Consider the following 20,000-nt stretch of genomic DNA (forward strand, 5'->3'; position numbering starts at 1 on the left):
TAATGAAAAGGGAGGAGGGGTTTGTGGCTTTAGGGCTGTAGAAGAAGGACATTGTGGACCACAGGATGCCACAAGAAGACCAGAGGAGGTCTTTATAAGCCCCGTGATGAAAAGATCAAAAGATAATGAGTCTCAGGAAGCTGATGGGCTTTAGACTGGCTACAGAATATTAAAGAAAGAGATGATGGATCTCAGAATGGCAGGATTGGACCCCAGAATGGTGGGGGAGATTCTAGACAAACCTCAAGATGGTGATAGAAAGAGATATTGATGGTCAGAATTGAGAAAGAATGAGATACTGGGTCTCAGAATGTTCCCAGAAGAACATGATAGATCTCAGGACATCAGGAGAAAGATTGGACCTTGGAGACCACAGGATGGTTGGTGAGGATTATTGAGCCTCAGGATCGTAGACGGAGATGGTGGTGGACAGGATTTAAGGAAAAGGAGAAGGTGAGCCTCGTGATTGGTTGCAGAAATAGAAAATGCCCCTTCTGGATGGCAGAGAAGATGTTCTAAGCCTATGCTTAGAGCTAGGCTAATAGATCTCAAGATGGCAAAAGTAAGCTTTATGATAGCTAGAGGAGGAACATCGAGGCCTCAGGGTGGTTGGATGACAGACTGAAAGGATGCTGGGATGGCTGGTCTCAAGTAGTTCTAAGGAATTTGTAGTTCTCCAGATGTTGGGAAGCTTGTGAGGCTTAGAATTCCATCCAGGATAAGGTATTACAGGAAGTCTCAGGAGAGAGGAACTGATGGCCCTTAAAATGAGAAGGTGTGTTGAGGATCTTATAGGTCTCAGGATTGCAGGAGGAAGAGCTCGAATGTCTCATAATCTCAGGAGAATTGTCAATACTCCCCAGGATACTAAAACTTTTGGGCCTCAGATGGAATGAAGGCTTAATAGAAATAAGTGAAGGTGAGACACACACCTTCTACACTCCATTTCCAAATGCGATAGGATTTGATGTTTAACTTCACATACTGTACCACTGCATCTAAAATATGTTAAAAGTGCTACATGAAGAAAGATATTAATTACTATTATTATTATTATGGTTTCCAGATTTTCGTTGAGGTTGGACACAACGTCCTCTCAGGTCACATCTTTTGCCTGCAGTGTTATTTGCATAATGGAGTTATGGGAACGGTGTGTGCCGTCTTCAGTGGGCCATTAGGCAGGACTTTGCTGGATCATAATTAAAGGCTTCTGCCCTTAACCTTCATTAACATGCAAATGGAAATCTTGCTCACCAAGAAATATAACACACATTGGAGGTAAAAATGCCAAAGCTATTAACACGCACCTCTCTACTACGTCGTACACTTGATTTTTTTTAACACCTTGCTTCCAAAATCAGACCCACAGCAGACCATAATGATTTCCACTTCGTTCATTAACGAAGACAACAAATGAAAAAGGATCTGTTGAAAATCTTTCATTTCAATCATGACTTGAGAAAGTGGAGAAGAAAAGGAGGACATTCAGGATCATTCAGATCATTCAGGAGGACAAGTACAGTAGGGTCTCAGGATGACAGGAGAAAGTGATGGTGGGCCTCAGGATGTGTAAAAGATGGAGGGGATCAGGGTGGAGGAGATGGAGGCCTTAAAATGATAGAAGAAGGAGATGTTAAGATTCAGGATGGCAGAAAATGGGCATGAGGGCAGAAGTAAAAATCTAGCCATGAAAGATGTTCTTGGATGCAGACCAAAGGGAGTAGAGTGTGATTTGAAAGCTGATTCTTCCAACAGTATACACACTCGATCTTGGCTGCATGAACATCGTAGTTGAAAGATTTACACACTCACACTGTACTTTCTGGACAAGCAATTAAACTTACAATTAGCCATAATTTTGGATGGAGCTTTTAAACTTTTTCAGTAGTTTTCAGTAGTTTTTAGTTTTTAGTAGTTCAGTAGTTTTTTCAGTAGTTTCAAAAGTTTTTAAACTTTTTTTTTTTTTCAGTATTCTTCCAAACAGGCTTCAGAAGGTCTGATGTACGTTTGAGCAGAAGTTCAGAAAAGCCAGTTTGCTTCAAGGTTTATTTTATGATGTACAGCATTTTGTGTTCAGCTTTGGCTTAAAGCGCTTTATAAATAAATTATTATTATTATTATTATTATTATTATTATTATTATTATTATTATTATTATTATTATTATTACAAAAGTGACAACTCAGGGAAATCCTTAAACGAGATCCGTCAGGGCGATAATTCAGGGAGATGATTCAGGGAGATGATTCAGGGAGATGATTCAGGGAGATGATTCAGGGAGATGATTCACAGCAATGATTCATTTTGATTATTCAGGGAGATGATTCAGGGAGATGACTCACAGCGATCATTCAGAAAGATTATTCATGGCAATCATTTAGGGAGATGATTCACAGCAATGATTCAGGGAGAAGATTTACGTCGAGGGAGGTTCACATTCAAGGTAGATGATTTATACTGATAATTCAGGACGATGTTGTGTTTAAATCTGTTTGATTAGAAAGCAGAAAAGTTTAAGATTTCAACAAAAATTACTAAACAAATCTCTGTTGAATTCTTGATTCCTATGATGTGGAATAATCTTCTATCGCAGCAGCTCTGACCTGCTTTTCAGCTATCATTTAAATTTATGCTAATGCCTTCTGATGCAGTATCGTTGCTATAGTAACAGCTTATTTACAGGAAACAACCGATGCTCCAGAGATTAACAGATTAAAAAATGTGGTAAAGATGTGCTGGAGTTTTCTGTGAGCAGAAACGATTGTGTATCATGTGTGTAAGGAGTCTCCAGTGTCAGAGGTAAAGCTGTATTAACTTTTTGTCCATATTATAAAAAAAAGAATTCAAGAAAAATTCAGTGAAAAAAATATTTTCAGTTTAGTTTTAATATTTTTATTTCTACAGATTGAAAGCTGTCTTGTTGTAAATGTAGTTTTGAGTGACAGTGGGATTATTATTATTATTATTTTGTTCTCCGAGATGAAGATTTGCGGCATCGTTTATACCAGTTAAAGAACTTCAGTCTGTTGCTCTGAAATTGTCCGCGCTGGATATTAAATAATTGTTTTTTAAAGTCAGTTTGGGAGAGCGACTGACATTTAGGGACTCAGTAAACCTTCCCCTTTATTGGCATGGTGCAATCCTCAATCCTCTGTGCTCCAATCTTACACGGAACGTTGCATCATCAGCCTTTCAAAAAGGACCAGCGAGTGCAATATCCATCATGAGATAACAACAGCGTGCAATTTACATTTTGATTAGCGCAGGATTGTTGGTGAAGCACCCCGTCGGGGACGACGATCAGCTGGAGAAATAACACTGTAATGCTGTCGCTAAAAGCACCGAGGAGCTACAGCATTTAGCGCTGATCGATCGGCCCACACCGCTGATAGATTACTCAACCTTTTTTTTAAAGAGCAGCTCTGCAGGAAAATGTCATGCGTATCACACAGTTAACCCTCTGCGGGATCCTGCCATTTATATATGACGTATGGAAAAGAACTTCAGACAAGCAGCGTAAAGGTACGAGCGTCAGCTTTCAGTAAAAATGACTTTGTTTGCTGTGTGGTGACAATATTTCACTAATATGAGGACATACTGATGAAACGGCCAAAGAAAAACGTGTCAGGTTTGTGTGTAGAAAATACGCTTAGAATTACAGAGCTAATCTGCAATAGGTACGCAGTGCTGATGTGCATTTCCTTGCTAGCAACCTAGTTTGTCTAATATAATTATTAGTCTAATGTTAAATACTGTAGCAACTAGTACTTGAGGGGCACGCTGGCTTAGTGGTTAGCACGTTCGCCTCACACCTCCAGGGTTGGGGGTTCGATTCCCACCTCCACCTTGTGTGTGTGGAGTTTGCATGTTCTCCCCGTGCCTCGGGGGTTTCCTCCGGGTACTCTGGTTTCCTCCCCCGGTCCAAAGACATGCATGGTAGGTTGATTGGCATCTCTGGAAAATTGTCCATAGTGTGTGATTGCGTGAGTGAATGAGAGTGTGTGTGTGTGTGTCCTGTGATGGGTTGGCACTCCGTCCAGGGTGTATCCTGCCTTGATGCCCGATGACGCCTGAGATAGGCACAGGCTCCCCGTGACCCGAGGTAGTTCGGATAAGCGGTAGAAAATGAGTGAGTCAGTGAGTGAATGAACTAGTACTTGGTTTTGATTTCCAATATAGCATGACTAACATTTGCTAACTTGATAGCAAACTTGACTAGCTACTAAAGTCAGTTAGCTGGTGCTGGATGAAAAGGTAAGGAAAACTAGCCAGCTACACAACTGTACAAATATGTACAACCCTGTAACTTGTATGTTCTGTTTAGTGTATTGTGTTCTTAATTATTTATGAATTTATTTTATTATTATTATTATTATTATTATTATTATTATTATTATTATTATTATTATTATTATTATTATGTTTAAGGATTTATATAGCAGTAATGTCTGTGTCTAAACATGCTCTGGAGCTTCACGAGGCCCGAAGGCAGAATTCTCAGATCTTTGATGTTTGTAATATTCAGAAGGATATTTAAATCCAAAAATCGCACACCAACGCAGAAAAACAGAGGCTCTGAACTTTGCCTGAGTTCTGGCTGTTTGCAATTCAGATCAGCTCATTTGAATGAAATGTTGCTCGGCGTGAATACAGTTGAACTTTGCAGACATGTCAGGGTCATGTCTGACAAAATTACCCACACAGACACAAGCGCATTAATCAAACGAGGGAGAAGCCGTCGGACAGCGCTGTGAATTCATCCTTCAGCTCAGGTCACGATGGATACGGGCCACGCTCGCCGGGTCGCTCTCCTTCCATTTAACCCTGTCTAATTAAAGTCCAAACCCAGACCAGGATGACAGGCCTATTACGGAATTACTTTATTACAGCCTGACTTTGGGAAAATAATTGATTCGCGGGCGTGCGAGAGGAGTGAGGTGTTTTATAGCAGATGGTAAAAGTGTTCTGGCTGCTTTAAAATCAGAGAGGGCGAGACATTCCAGCTCATAATTCATAACTCTCAATTAACACGGCTTCTCCTTTCACTGCGCCTGTGTTTAAGGACACACTGAGTCAATGAGGGTCTTCGCTTTGAATATATTTAACATGACTTATAGCACGAGTAATGTCACGGGCCTTTCCTCTTCTCTTAATGCAATAACAGATGTACATTTTACCTCAAATATATTCAGCTGTGAAATATTCTCCCCAGAGCTAAATGGAGCTAAAAGAAGAAAAAAGTGAATGGACTCCATTGTAGCATTGCAATAAGAACCAGATAAATGTGTTATTATCTAACACACAAGCTCCACCTCCAGACCTTAGGCCACACCCCTCTTCCTAAGAATCAAGCTAGGGCTTGTTAAGTGACACTAATTGGAGTGAAGTGATTGGCACCAGGTACGATATCACCCTGTGTAGATAACATTTGGCTTCTTTAAATTGTTAATGCTAATGTTGCTAATGAGTAATGGAAGCTCTGTGTAAGCTCCGCCTTCAGATATTTCCATTTTATAGGAAATGCTTCAGCTTCAGAAAGTACTACAGCTGTACATTTTTATTCTTTCTACATTTGAAATTAATTATTTTATTTATGTATTCATTCATTCATCTTCTACCGCTTATCCGAACTACCTCGGGTCACGGGGAGCCTGTGCCTATCTCAGGCGTCATCGGGCATCAAGGCAGGATACACCCTGGACGGAGTGCCAACCCATCACAGGGCACACACACACACACACTCATTCACTCACACAATCACACACTACAGACAATTTTCCAGAGATGCCAATCAACTTACCATGCATGTCTTTGGACCGGGGGAGGAAACCGGAGTACCCGGAGGAAACCCCCGAGGCACGGGGAGAACATGCAAACTCCACACACACAAGGCGGAGGTGGGAATCGAACCCCGACCCTGGAGGTGTGAGGCGAACGTATATAAATGAACAGATTTGTGCCCAGTTAAGTTGATGTACTGTATATCACTCTCATGGGTTCCTGACTATAATAATAGGATCTCCTGTGTTTGATGTGATATAAACATACTGTGTTCATGTAAGACTTACTTAACGTGTTACAAATACTTAATAAATAATCTTTTAAATCAGTCATTAAAACTCAAACACAACTTTGAAATGAATTTTATTTCCCTGTGAGATCGGAGTCAAGACGTTTCCAATTTGATGTCCAAGACAATAAAGCCGAGGAGAGAAGTAGATAAACCCCCGCTGTGCTCTTCCTCATGACTGACGGCATGCTCAATAATTCATACAATTAGTTTCCCATCTGAAGTGAGCTCTCTGGTCTCAGTAACTCGCCTCGTCCTCAGATCCCTCCTCCGTTGTGTTCCTCAGCCTCATCGATCGCCAGTGGAGTGTAATTAAAGCTTCTCACGCTGACGTTCTCACTTTCAATTCACCTACACTTAACAGTCACTGGGCATCAGCTCTGCTTCTAATTGGGTTAGGAAGCAGAAAAGCGAAAGCTCGACAGCGGCGACGAGCCACAAAACTCGTCCTTCACACGGTGATTCAATAGACATACTGAATGATAATAAACAAATTACTGCAGCGTTAGCTTGAACACACCGGATTCTAAAATGGCTTTTATATTAATAATAACATTAATTAACATTAATTAGTTTTCTAAGCAGATCTGTGTAACTCAGCCTTACACAGTCGAGAGGTCTGAATTTGCATACTGGAACCTGATTGGCTCTTATGTTTAATGATGTAATAAAACTGACTGATTTAACTCCACAATCACAGCACAGACTATTTATCCACCTGTACATGTATCATGACTGATCGATTGTTCTGTATACGATCATAAATGGTTAGTTTTAGCGATAAATGAATAAAGTATGCAGATGGTTTGGACTTGACATTTAACCAGTACGTTTATTGACCATATTGTTCGAAATGTCCTGCAGTGGACGTGTTGTGGATCTTCTGTAGTATGTCTGGGATTTTGGAGGATTTTTGCGTCTCCAGAGCCAGAGCTGTAGCAGAAGGTCATTCAGCAGGAAAAAGTGCGGAGAAGCAATAAGAAGATTCATCTTCAGAAAGGGTACAGATATTAGCTGTATTAAAGAAAAAAAAAGAAATGTGCCAAATAGCTGGGAGAAAAATGACTTTTTAGTTCAATTCCTTCAATCCACTGTGTCTGATCAGCCGTGTATTTTTGTCCCAAATGTCATTACGGCGAAGTGAAGAGAAGTGTCTGAGTGTAATATTAAAGCGGTATTACAGGACATTAGAACATTAGCGCTCGTCCAAATCGCTGGATCTACTATATTATAGAAGATGATAGAAGTTCTCGCCTGTAATCTGTCCTCCGGCTTAATATTCAAACATTCACATATAATAAAGTCATAAAGTCTGGCCTTCACATCAGGGTCAGGTGCAGCTCTGCTTCTGTTCTGCTTCTGTTATTAGTTTGCTGCTCTATTGTCTTCACCTGTTCTCTGTTTAGTCCTGAATCAGTATGTGTGTTAACATCCTGTTGTGTCAGAGTATCCTTGTGAAGTATCAGTGTGAGTTTAGCTTTGTTTGTGAATTTAGGAGTATAAGTTACAATACGGGGGGGTCACGGTGGCTTAGTGGTTAGCACGTTCGCCTCACACCTCCAGGGTTGGGGGTTCGATTCCCGCCTCCGCCTTGTGTGTGTGGAGTTTGCATGTTCTCCCCGTGCCTCGGGGGTTTCCTCCGGGTACTCCGGTTTCCTCCCCCGGTCCAAAGACATGCATGGTAGGTTGATTGGCATCTCTGGAAAATTGTCTGTAGTGTGTGATTGTGTGAGTGAATGAGAGTGTGTGTGTGTGTGCCCTGTGATGGGTTGGCACTCCGTCCAGGGTGTATCCTGCCTTGATGCCCGTTGACGCCTGAGATAGGCACAGGCTCCCCGTGACCCGAGGTAGTTCGGATAAGCGGTAGAAGATGAATGAATGATTGAATGAATGAATGAATGAAAAGTTACAATACATCCAGTGAGTGTATGACCAATGATAATAAACCCAGCTCACGCTTGCTAAACCTATCGTAACTAAAACTCACAAATAATTCAAGGACACATCTGTAGCTCCACTAATCAGACCTCCCATGCACAGCTGTTCCTCCTCCTAAGTGAGCTGATTAATACATATACACGATATATGACATACGTTAACGCAACATCTCGCACATGTCCTGATTGTCCCTAACGCTAGCTACATGTCAAATTTATTGCTCCCGCATCCATTATTGATTCCATCAGACAAACAAACCAGCTAGCTAGCAGCCAAGCATGAAAATCTGTAGCTAATTGTTTATTGTGTATCTTAATCCAGAATATACAATTAATAGGAGGTTTGGGCCAGAAAAGTGTTTGGTTTTCTGTTTGTGTTCCAAATAACGCAACACAATCTGTCCTAATGGTGATGCTGGAAGTGGCACTGGTCAATTAAATGGTTTTCTAACGGGATAAAAAGCGTCCTCTGGTCATCTGTTGATCTCTGATGTTATCTATGTGGTTTTATTGGTATTTTCTGGACATACGTGTAATATTTCTGCGCATGATTGACTACAACTGACAACGATTCTTCTCGCTGACCCACCAAGTATAAAATACATCTAAAACCAGTGAAACCATTAAAACCAGTTCATCCTGAATGACTAGAAACCAGTCGTGTTCAGAGAAAATAAAATTAGCGGATTTAAAGGATTCTTCGATTTTGAAATGGAATCAAATTTCCCTGCTTTGTGATGATAAATCTGCTGATTATTACTTTTATTCTGGAGCCTTGTTTCTGTAGCAGCGTGAAGCTCCTTATTGGAGGTGTATTAATTGCAGATATGAAACAATCCTCCGTCTCTTGCTGAGGGTCTATCTGCCAGCTGCAGCTGCTCATCTCCAACATTCATCACTGTGATTTTGGTCTGAAGAAGTGCACACTTCAGGCTAAGGAAGGACGCAGGGGATCCGAATGTTTTCACCACCACGTAACCGATCGCTAAATAATCAGTCGCCGCATGCAGCCCGGAGTCTCTGTCCAGTTCGCTTTTATTTATCCGTCTTCTTTTTCAAAGCGCAGCCTCGTCCTACTGCGCGCACAGCCCCGGTTCTCACTAATTATGCAAATGACACGTTAATGAGGTGTAATTCGGAATTCATAAAACAGCAGGGATAAACTGCTAAAAGACACAGCTTCTTAATGAGTGGGAATGGCAGCTTCATCAGCGAGGGGACTGCTATGCTAATTGTTTAACTACCCCATGCTTTTAAACGCAGTTCCTTTCTGCTCCCATGCCGTGGATATTTTTTATGAGCGTTTGGATCCTTTGTTCAATCAAGAGTAATGTTTAACTCTGTTAACCAGAAGAGGTCATTCTGGCAAATAAAAAAAAGCAAAAAGGAAAAATGAGCTTGCTGCTAAACTGTCTGGACTCTCAGAGCTGTGGTAATAACCTAATAAATTAGCAACAAGCTCTGAGAGAAACTGCTAACGCAAACTGCAGAGCAGGATCGTTTACAAAGCAGACAGACCAACGTTTAAATCAGTTTTGTAGCTAATCTAATTAGCAGTGACCTGTTTTACATGAAGCAGCTTGGGAATTAGAAACAGCCCTAAAAGGCGAATCATAAACACGGGATCTACAACCGGAGATAAATTTACTCTCTGTATTGATCAGTGTTATAGCTAGCGGCTACGCTACACATGCATTATTCATATTCACAGGAAGGAAGTCAGGAATTTTTATATAGAAGTCACTCGTTCTTTATATGAGAGTAAAACAAACAAATAAATAAAGAAATAAACAAACATAGAAGTAAAACAGGGCATGTTTTCCACATCGGCGGCTTTAAGATGTAGCTCTTTGCTCGTCCCTCATCATCGAACCTGCAGGAAATAACTTGTGGTTCTGTGAAGACGTGAGAAACGCAGCTTTTAGTTGTTTTTTTTTACCGAATGTTTCACTCAGAATGATGACTGGAAACTTTTACTACTTAAACACAAGCAAAGCCTAATTTAGGCCGAACACTTTCCCAAATCCGCTGCATATAAAACGTCTGTGGTAATGTCTCTGGCCCAGCAAGGCTAGGTGTAGGTTATTTGTAAGATAAATGGACCCACAGAAACAGATGACAGGTCTTTAGCTCAAGTATAGAATGCAATTAACCGGCAAATGAGGCCAGGCAAACCCAAATGACCAGTGTGAAGGGACGGAGCCTCCGGGGAGAATGAGAATTCCAACTCGTAACTAATCTGCAAACGCGCTCACTCGACTCCAGCCAGCCGAGAAATACCGTGCGACGTTTCCACCAGCGGAGACGAGCTTTATTCCAAATGATTTGACGCAGTTTAAGAAACGGAGAAACGCACTCCGGTCTGGTGAGATGCTTTCACTTTTTACAGAACTCGATATTCTCCACAGGGTTTAAATGTGCTAACTCTGAAAAAAAATTATTTCTAGTTGAACTCTTCATCCGGGTGGTGGTGATGTACAGAATGTGGAGGAGTGTTTTAGCTTCTCCTCGGTGTCAACGTCCTCTCGGCTCTTCACATGACTCAGCTGCTTCTCCGTCACCTCGGAGGGAAAGAAAGCGCTGAGAGTGATGGAGCTGAATCATTCTCCGAGATATTAAAAACAACAAGAAAGAGGAGAAGCAGAATGCTTCATGAGTACAGTGTTCAGAAGAAGATAAAGAAAACAGCTTCCAGTAAAATGCTTCAATCCTCAATCTACTGTAATGTCCAATGAAGAAGAAGAAGAAGAAGAAAAAGAAGAATTCTTTTAAATTCACACTATAATATAGCATCCATGAAAACAATAAAAAAAAGAATAAATGGTGATGATTATGATGATGATGCCGACGATGATGATGATGATGATGATGATGATGATACCACTCCTTTATTATCATTAAATGAAGAAGAAACTTGAGAATAAAAAAAAGATGGGGAGAAGAAGAAATGATGTTTTTGCATCTTTCTGAAAGATTATGATGAATTGCTTTATTTTCCTCTTAAATACATCAGAAAGGAAGAAGAACACAAATCTGTCAGAGAAAAAAATACAACATTAAAGAAAAACTGTTTCACTTAGAATAAGATGTGTTTATTATTCCACTTGCACAGAAAATAAACTGTTACTAAAAGAAGAGAAGATGAAGCAGCAGTAGTGCAAAGAGTAAAGATAATGGAGAAGGAAACTGGAGGAGAAGATGATGAAGGTGTAAACTGCTTAAACACAAATTATGTTATGCTTAAATCCAACTTTATGATGATGATGATGATGATGATGATGATGATGATAAACCAGTCAGAAAAATCTTGAAGTTCTGCTTCATGTTGATCCTGGACTTCTCCAAATCCATGTGGCAGGTGTTGCAGCTCTGGTGGAGATCTTCATGTTCTGCTGTGTCTGACATCTGTAATGTAAAGCTCAGCTTCCTGCCGTTCCCTTACACACCAGCCTCTATTCGTTCTCCTCGTGATTTGTTCACGCCTCGTTCCTACACGCTTCCTGGATTTATATTTTATAGAGGAATAAAAAGAGAAGCACGGCTGAGTTTCGCTCTCCGAGGAGCGAGATGCTGACATGCCATTAGCCTCGTGTCAACAAAAAGCCGTCGTCTCCGTACAAACCCATCTATTTTTTACTAATGTCGGAATAAACGCTGAACAGGATGAGCCTGGCGGTAATTTCTAGGTGTTAGACATAACAGATGGGGATCATTCCGGCGAGAGAATGGATCCTGCACCACTTCGGCGCAGACGCACCTCACTGTATTATCATATGCATGCGTTTGATTGACAAGAGACAATGAGGAGGCCTGGGTGAGAGATTGCTCCTGCTTCGCTTCCCCACAGGTCCATAAGCACCAGACACATCGCCAAGAGTGTTATTCCGACTCCTAATGCGTCTTTATTACCACTAATCCCAGCGTTCCTGCTCCGGAGCAAGAGTGTAAACTTCATCTCTCTTTATCTAATTTATTTTGGCGGGAAATTTAAATGGTGGATTCTGCAGATGTACATCTACATCATCGCATCGGGTAGATCAGAGAACAAATCTCAGCAGAAGCAAATCGTCTGTTGAGACGGCGGATTCCATAAACCTCACTTCTAATTAAACGACTCTTATGTCCTCTGTGTGCGAAGGAAAAGAGGGAAGCGTCTCGCTCTCGTTCTCAGAAAGGGGAATGTTTGTGAGATTTATGGTGCAGATGATGCATTGCTGCAGAGCTGATCCTTTAGGGACGTCCCCCTCCATCCCTACCTCCCTCCCTCCACCATGTTCCCCCTCCACCTCTTCACCCTCCCTCATTTGTTTTTTACATTACTGTAGTTTGGTTTAACGCGCTCCGAGCGTCCCCTCGCCACGGAAAGGTAGGTCTGTTCTCAGGTTCAGGCTCCATTTAGCTTCGCCTGTCTCCTCCTGAGATCAACCTGACGTCTCAAGTCTCTCCTGAGGTGTTATTAATACAGAGAGGACAGAGGACGGCGAGGAAGAAGAAGAGCCTCCAACACATGACCGGAAGCGCTCTGGGAATTTCATCCATTTGTTTAGAGTGAAAATGAGAGCACGATGAGAACAGGCTGAAGAGGACAGACAGAAGAAGGAAGAGCAAACATAAAAAACAAAAGCCATTAAATGTAAAGGTCTAATTTTTTTCTCTCAACTAATTCCTACAAAGAAAACATTTCAAATTGTGCCTTTATCAGTAGTTCTGTCTAACCTGCTTATTCATTTATTTAACAGCATCTAACATCAGACGCTAATCAGACCCGTCCAAGCCGAGTGAAGACAAGAGGCGGAGAGGTAGAATATGCCCAAGAGCTCCGTGGCTAGCAGCTAAAGATCATAGCAATCTTCATGTGCTAAACATGTTTATATCTGAAGACTGTTATGATCGTTATCATCATCATTCCTAGATAGCAAACAATCCTGATTCATATGGCTTTAACGAACCTTGTAAAATACAAATCTTGTAAAATTGACACTGAGGAGTTACCTGTAAGGGGGCACGGTATCTTAGTGGTTAGCACGTTCGCCTCACACCTCCAGGGTTGGGGGTTCGATTCCCACCTCCACCTTGTGTGTGTGGAGTTTGCATGTTCTCCCTGGAAATCTCTGGAAAATTGTCCGTAGTGTGTAATTGTGTGAGTGAATGAGAGTGTGTGTGTGTGTGTGTGTGTGCCCTGTGATGAGTTGGCACTCCATCCAGGGTGTATCCTGCCTTGATGCCCGATGCCCGAGGTAGTCCGGATAAGCTGTAGAAGATGAATGAGTGAGTGAGTGAGTTACCTGTAATGGACATGTTTAGTTTAGCTAGCTAACTTTATTTACATTGATTTACACCACTTAGCATCATTAAGCCTGAAAAGAAACTCCTAGAGTTACATTATGTGAACGTGTCGGTTTCTCTTTGGCTTTTAGCAGAAAAAAAGGTGTATAAACATTTTTGCTAATGCTAACAAATCTTCTTGATAAAAAACTTTATCGACACGTTTCCTTTTGTAACAGATACAAAATATATATATTATTTATATAAAATATATGTCATATATACAGTCAAGTGAATGTATGTATATAATTTATAAAAAAACTGGTGATATATACAGTAGGTGCCTTAAGAAAAATGAGTGTTTTTCCCTTCCGCATCACTGTGTGTGAATGTCACTTCCTGTTTAGCGCTAGATCTTCCCTTTAACCTAGTAATCGTATACGGGAGGTCGGTGTTCTGTGGCGTCCTATTAAAATAATTATTTTTATTGTTTCTTTTTTTATGAATTTTATGTGTATTCTTATCTTGGGTGTTTAAAAGTGATTTATTTACTTGTGTATTCATTTTCTTTGGTTATTTTCTATCCTGTATTGAGTTCTATTGTACATTGATACTGAAACGTGGTGAACATGGTGAACATGGTACACATGGTGAACATGGTGCACATGGTGAACATGGTGCACATGGTGTACATGGTGCACATGGTGCACATGGTGAACATGGTACACATGGTGAACATGGTACACATGGTGAACATGGTGCACATGGTGAACATGGTACACATGGTGAACATGGTACACATGGTGAACATGGTACACATGGTGAACATGGTGAATATGGTGCACATGGTGAACATGGTACACATGGTGAACATGGTACACATGGTGAACATGGTGCACATGGTGAACATGGTACACATGGTGAACATGGTGCACATGGTGAACATGGTACACATGGTGAACATGGTACACATGGTGAACATGGTGAACATGGTGCACATGGTGAACATGGTGCACATGGTGAACATGGTACACATGGTGAACATGGTACACATGGTGAACATGGTGAACATGGTGTACATGGTGAACATGGTACACATGGTGAACATGGTACACATGGTGCTCATGGTGAACATGGTACACATGGTGAACATGGTACACATGGTGAACATGGTGCACATGGTGAACATGGTACACATGGTGAACATGGTACACATGGTGAACATGGTGAACATGGTACACATGGTGAACATGGTACACATGGTGCTCATGGTGAACATGGTACACATGGTGCTCATGGTGAACATGGTACACATGGTGAACATGGTACACATGGTGAACATGGTGTACATGGTGAACATGGTACACATGGTGAACATGGTACACATGGTGCTCATGGTGAACATGGTGTGTTTGTTTTATAGAATCGTATAAAAAGGATATTCACTCATCGGGGCATGTTTTCTACATCAGGAGAGAAAACAGAATCAGATGAACGTACGTCCGTTACACCGTGTCTGCTTGACTAGCACAACACAACACTGAGAGTTTCTCATCATAACCACTGGACCCCTGAGATCGAGTACACTTTTGCGGTCAGGTTTCAAGCCTGTCTGCTGTTTATTACTGTACTGCAATGGTGTTTATTTCAGATTTAGATTCATTCTGTGTTCGATTTGTTTCTCATCTTCTGATTTAGATTAAAGCCACACGAAAGCTAGGTATATATTTTATCTTCACATATGAACGATGAAACATCACTTTCTGAAAGTGATATAAATATTGTTTAATATTTACAGCTGTATTTATTTGTATACAGAAGAAACAGTTCCACAGACACTCACGTCCTCTTTATTCCAGCCTGAAGCCACGGATGATGAACTTCTGCACTCGACTGTAAATGTATTTATTCAGCAGACTTTTTAAAAGCTGCTCACAGGTGAGGAGAATCCACTCGCTCCTGCTCCGGTTCCGGGGTTAGAGGTTTCCGCTCTGAGGCTCGGTGTCGGCTCGTTGCCAGTCCTGGGATCTGAACTCAGAACTTTCGGGTCACTGCTGCATTAACCTTCGATCACTCCAAAAGCCTGGAGCTACCGTGGCATCGTCAACACACTGCTATCTCTTCAGTTTAAATATTTTAGAGCAGAAAGTCTTTCAGATCGATTTATATTTTTGTGTTAGATCTGATTAAACCGAGTTCATTTATTATTTCTGCATTGTAATGGTATTTATTTATTTATTTCTACATAAAAGTGGAGATGATATCTTTAGGAATGTGCTTTATAACATCACTGGATTTATTTTCTTTAGCGGTGTTTAAGTCGGCTGGCTCGTCTTTGACACCCGACGGGATTTTTTGATTACTTTGTGTCTCAAGAGGCTCCGAAACTATAAAACCGAAGTCTTTTGTACACAGAAAAATATAATTGTTCATATGGTGAAGTTTTGAAAGGAGTTTCCAACGTAACAGTTTGGAACAGACAGAGCTTTTAATAAAAAGATTCGATTTGTAATAATAAATAAGGGGAATAAAAGTTTAGGGATGTTCTGTTAGTAGAACAATCAGCAGCCACTCATCATCATCATCATCATCATCATCATCATCATCATCTTCATCACACTTAGTATTTTACTGTAACTGAGTTTTATTGGAGGTTTCATCAAATCCGATTCCTCCTGTTTAACCTTGTTTTATTCAGCGTATATAAAACTCTTCACTCATCTCTAATCATTTCCACATGAACTTCACATGTTTCTTTCTTTCTAAATTTAAACCGAACCTTAAACCATCTTCCTGAAATCATCCACGTCGTACATTTAGCTTATCGTTACACTGTTAAGACATTCAAATAAAATCGTTCCTTTTTTCCAGCCTGCCTTCTGCCTCCCGATTGAATTAAATCTCTTACACAAACTCTGCACAGCTTTAATTTTCAAGTCGGAATAAATTGGCTATCAAAGCGGAAGGCAATATGCAATTCTCTTCCCTCCATGGACAAGGTCAATTAAAGGAGGACACGCATTAGCAATCAAACCCGACTCCAGTGATTGACTACGGTGATTACAGGCATGACGATGGAAGTTTTAAAGGTTATTAATAATGATTTATGGAATTACTTAAAGGTCTGTGCCTAAGATACATTAAATAACTTTGGGAAATAAATCTGCGGAGCCCGGAGGCGAGCCGAGAGCCGAGAGCTGAGAGCGATGGATGGTCCAGGAGGAGTGATGGAGTGCGATTTAACCTGCAGTCATCAAAGATAATACTGCTTCAATGTAGTGTAATTGGACTAATGCAGGGATGATGGCTTTTAAAAACGTTCTGTACTTTTTATTTTACTGTTCAGACTCTGATCATTCCGAAACAATGTGTCCTGAAGCTCGGCTTGGCTTACGGTTGATTTTCTGATTGTTTTTTTTTTTTTAAAAACATTATGAGGAATTTTATTAACGGCAAAAAAAATGAAGCAAAGCTGAAAACATTTAGCAATGTGAGTTTTTTTTTCTGTTGTTTTATAAGATTTTTATTGGACATGTAAGACAGCTATAATATAACTATTATGCATAAATGTACACACTTCAACTTGACAGATACTCGATGCAAATGATTTGTTTTTTTAATTCTAAATAAGTCAGGAGAAATAAACAGGAGGCTCTGAGTCTGAAACCACATGCTGGAGCCTCCATATTAACGCCATTAAGATTGTCGTTGACATGGCGACGTTTCCCGGAAGGAGAAACTCCACTTCATCTGATGGCATTTGTATGAAACGGTGTAAATATTAAAGATCATTAAAGTAAAGGATGTTAAAAACATGTAAAAGTCAAGAGCAGCTCTTTAGCCTTTGGTGTAAATTCCGCAATGTTCCTGCAGAAGAATATTTTCGGACCTTTTTTCCAGCCTTGGACGTCTCTTTTCCCTGTGTGCGTGGAGATCAGTAAGCCGGTGTGTAAGCCACATCTCCCTGCAGCAGAAGGCTAATTATACACCTCTGTCTCTGTTCTGTTTCTGCAGCAGCTGTAGATTGGCCACGGGCTACAGAGACTTTGTTCCATTGTGTTTTGGAGTGGTCCATGTTCTCATGCATGCCTTTATTACCCCACGGGGGGGCAGGAGTGGCAGATCAGCCCCCTCGCTCCTGCCCTACTCCTGTCTCTGAGCGCTCAGATCCTGTAATGATACATTTCGCCTTGGGCGGATCCTCGGTGAGGGTCAGGGAGTTTGAGCGGAGTGAGAGATGCTCCCTGACCTCCATCAAAGAATCCTTCTACTTCCTGTCTGCTTTTTACGGCCATATAATACCTGCCTTCATGTCTCCTGGTCCCGCTCTAATTCGGGTTATGTATTAGCGTCGTGGCCGATCCTCCTCATCCTGCCCTCGGGTCTCGGTGGTCCGCTGAGTGATTTGAATTTAGAAAGTGACAAATTCCTCTGGACGGTCTGCAGTCGGCACTTTGTTCACATCCAGGCTTCTCCTGGCCTTTTTTCTTTTTCTCTTGTTCCTCATTCCCTTCACGCTGAATGACAGAGAAGGTGACTTGTTTTGTGAATGTAGAGCACAAATTTGGACGACCTTCACGAGAGCCTCGTTTATCTCTGGAGCACAAAACAGGTCAATGTACGTTAGAGCTACGATTCCACAGTCTGTCTGCGTACATTCTGCAGATTTGGTCTAGAAATTCTCACATCAAATCCGTAGCTGAGATGCAGCATCGTGAACCTTCTCTGTCTTACACCAAACAGGAAGTGATAGTAAAATTCCCACCGGGCAGAAATGATGGTTAAACCCACGAGTGCTGATGAGTGTAGACCTGATAACAACTCAAAGAGGTTTTTCCGCATCAGGTCCTGGAGATTACAGCAGAGTTTCTCAACACAACACAGAGAAAAGGTGAAACTGTGACATGTACAGACTAACACACTGTAGAGATCTGACATAGAGGAGGAGAACCTGGGAGAGAGGAGGAGAACATGACAAAGAGGAGGAGAACCTGACAGGAGGAGAACCTGGGAGAGAGGAGGAGAACCTGGGAGAGAGGAGGAGAACCTGAGAGAGAGGAGAAGAACCTGGGAGGAGGAGAACCTGGGAGAGAGGAGGAGAACATGACAAAGAGGAGGAGAACCTGACAGGAGGAGAACCTGGGAGAGAGGAGGAGAACCTGGGAGAGAGGAGGAGATCCTGGGAGAGAGGAGGAGAACCTGAGAGAGAGGAGGAGAACCCAGGAGGAGGAGGACCTGAGAGAGAGAGAGAGTAGGAGAAGCTTACAGAAAGAAGGAGAACCTGAGAGAGAGGAGGAGATGTGATAGGTTCTGTGTTATTGACAGTCAGGACTGATTTTCTGCTGCTGTGACAAATTAAAGTACTGAACAGTTAATTAATGGTCAAATTCAGTGATTAAAGATTCCAAGTTAACCTTCTGCTCAGTTATTTTAACTCTCTCATTGTCTCATGAATATTTTGTGGAAGATGACATCACTTCTTTTTTACAAACTACATAAACGTTCCCCATGACAGCGCTCTTTCTCTCCTCTGACATCTGAGCACTGAGTTTTGCTGATATCTGACCCAGTACTGGTGCTGGATATCGGATCAGTACCATCTCCAGCAGCAGCATGTAAAACTTTATAATTAAATAGAGTTTAATGTAAGTGTCTCACTTTAACCCCAGCACACACACACACACACACACACACACACACACACACACACACTGTGTATAATACTGTAAATCTCATCAAGACACAGACACTTGAGTGAACTTCATGATGTCATAATGACAGGTTTCCTAACCATGACAACAGGAAGTTTTCTGAACCTCAACGTCAACCATCTTGGAGTGAATCTGATTGGCCACACCTTCTTTATAAGGACCAATCAGAGGACTGGCTGTGTATCAGTGTGTTCGGTGTGGAGTGCTCCTAGCTGCCATGTTGACAATGTAGTGAGCAAAACACACACACACACACACACACACATACACACACACACACACACACACACACACCACATACACACACACACACACCACACATACACACACACACACACCAACCACACACACACACACCAGACACACACACACACACACACACACACACACACACACACCAGACACACACACACACCCCACACACACACCACACACACACACCGCACACACACAGACACACAAACACCCACACACACTCACATCCCCACGCACACACACCCACACACACACACCCCCCACACACACACACCCCACACACACCCCACACACACCTACACACACACACACACACACACACACACACACAAGCTCACTCTGTTCACTCAATTCACCCCAAAGTCCAGCTCAATGCTAAGTAAATGAGGCAGCTCCAAATGCTGATTTGTAATGCTGGCCTTGCTGGAATCAGAGAGCTTTATGATGTTTGTCATGCTTTTAATCTTTATTTACATGACGTGTTCAGTGTCACTGCTAATTAACACATTAATGCGTGTCTCCATCAGCCGTGATGAAGTGATTTGGCTCACAAACACAGCGAACAGATCAAACACAGAGCCGTAAACAAAAATCATTCCAGTTTACTTCCTGATGTCCGGCTGTGAGGTTTAATTGATGCTCTAAAAATTCAGATGTTATTATTCATTATAGCAGCAGCATTGAGCCGTCGCTCCACCTGGCAGTCGAACACTGTATGTTAATCCGCTTATATCACAGAAAACAAAAATACTTTATTTATTAA

Source organism: Tachysurus vachellii, chromosome 23 (genome assembly GCF_030014155.1).
Source record: "Tachysurus vachellii isolate PV-2020 chromosome 23, HZAU_Pvac_v1, whole genome shotgun sequence".
NCBI lineage: Eukaryota > Metazoa > Chordata > Actinopteri > Siluriformes > Bagridae > Tachysurus > Tachysurus vachellii.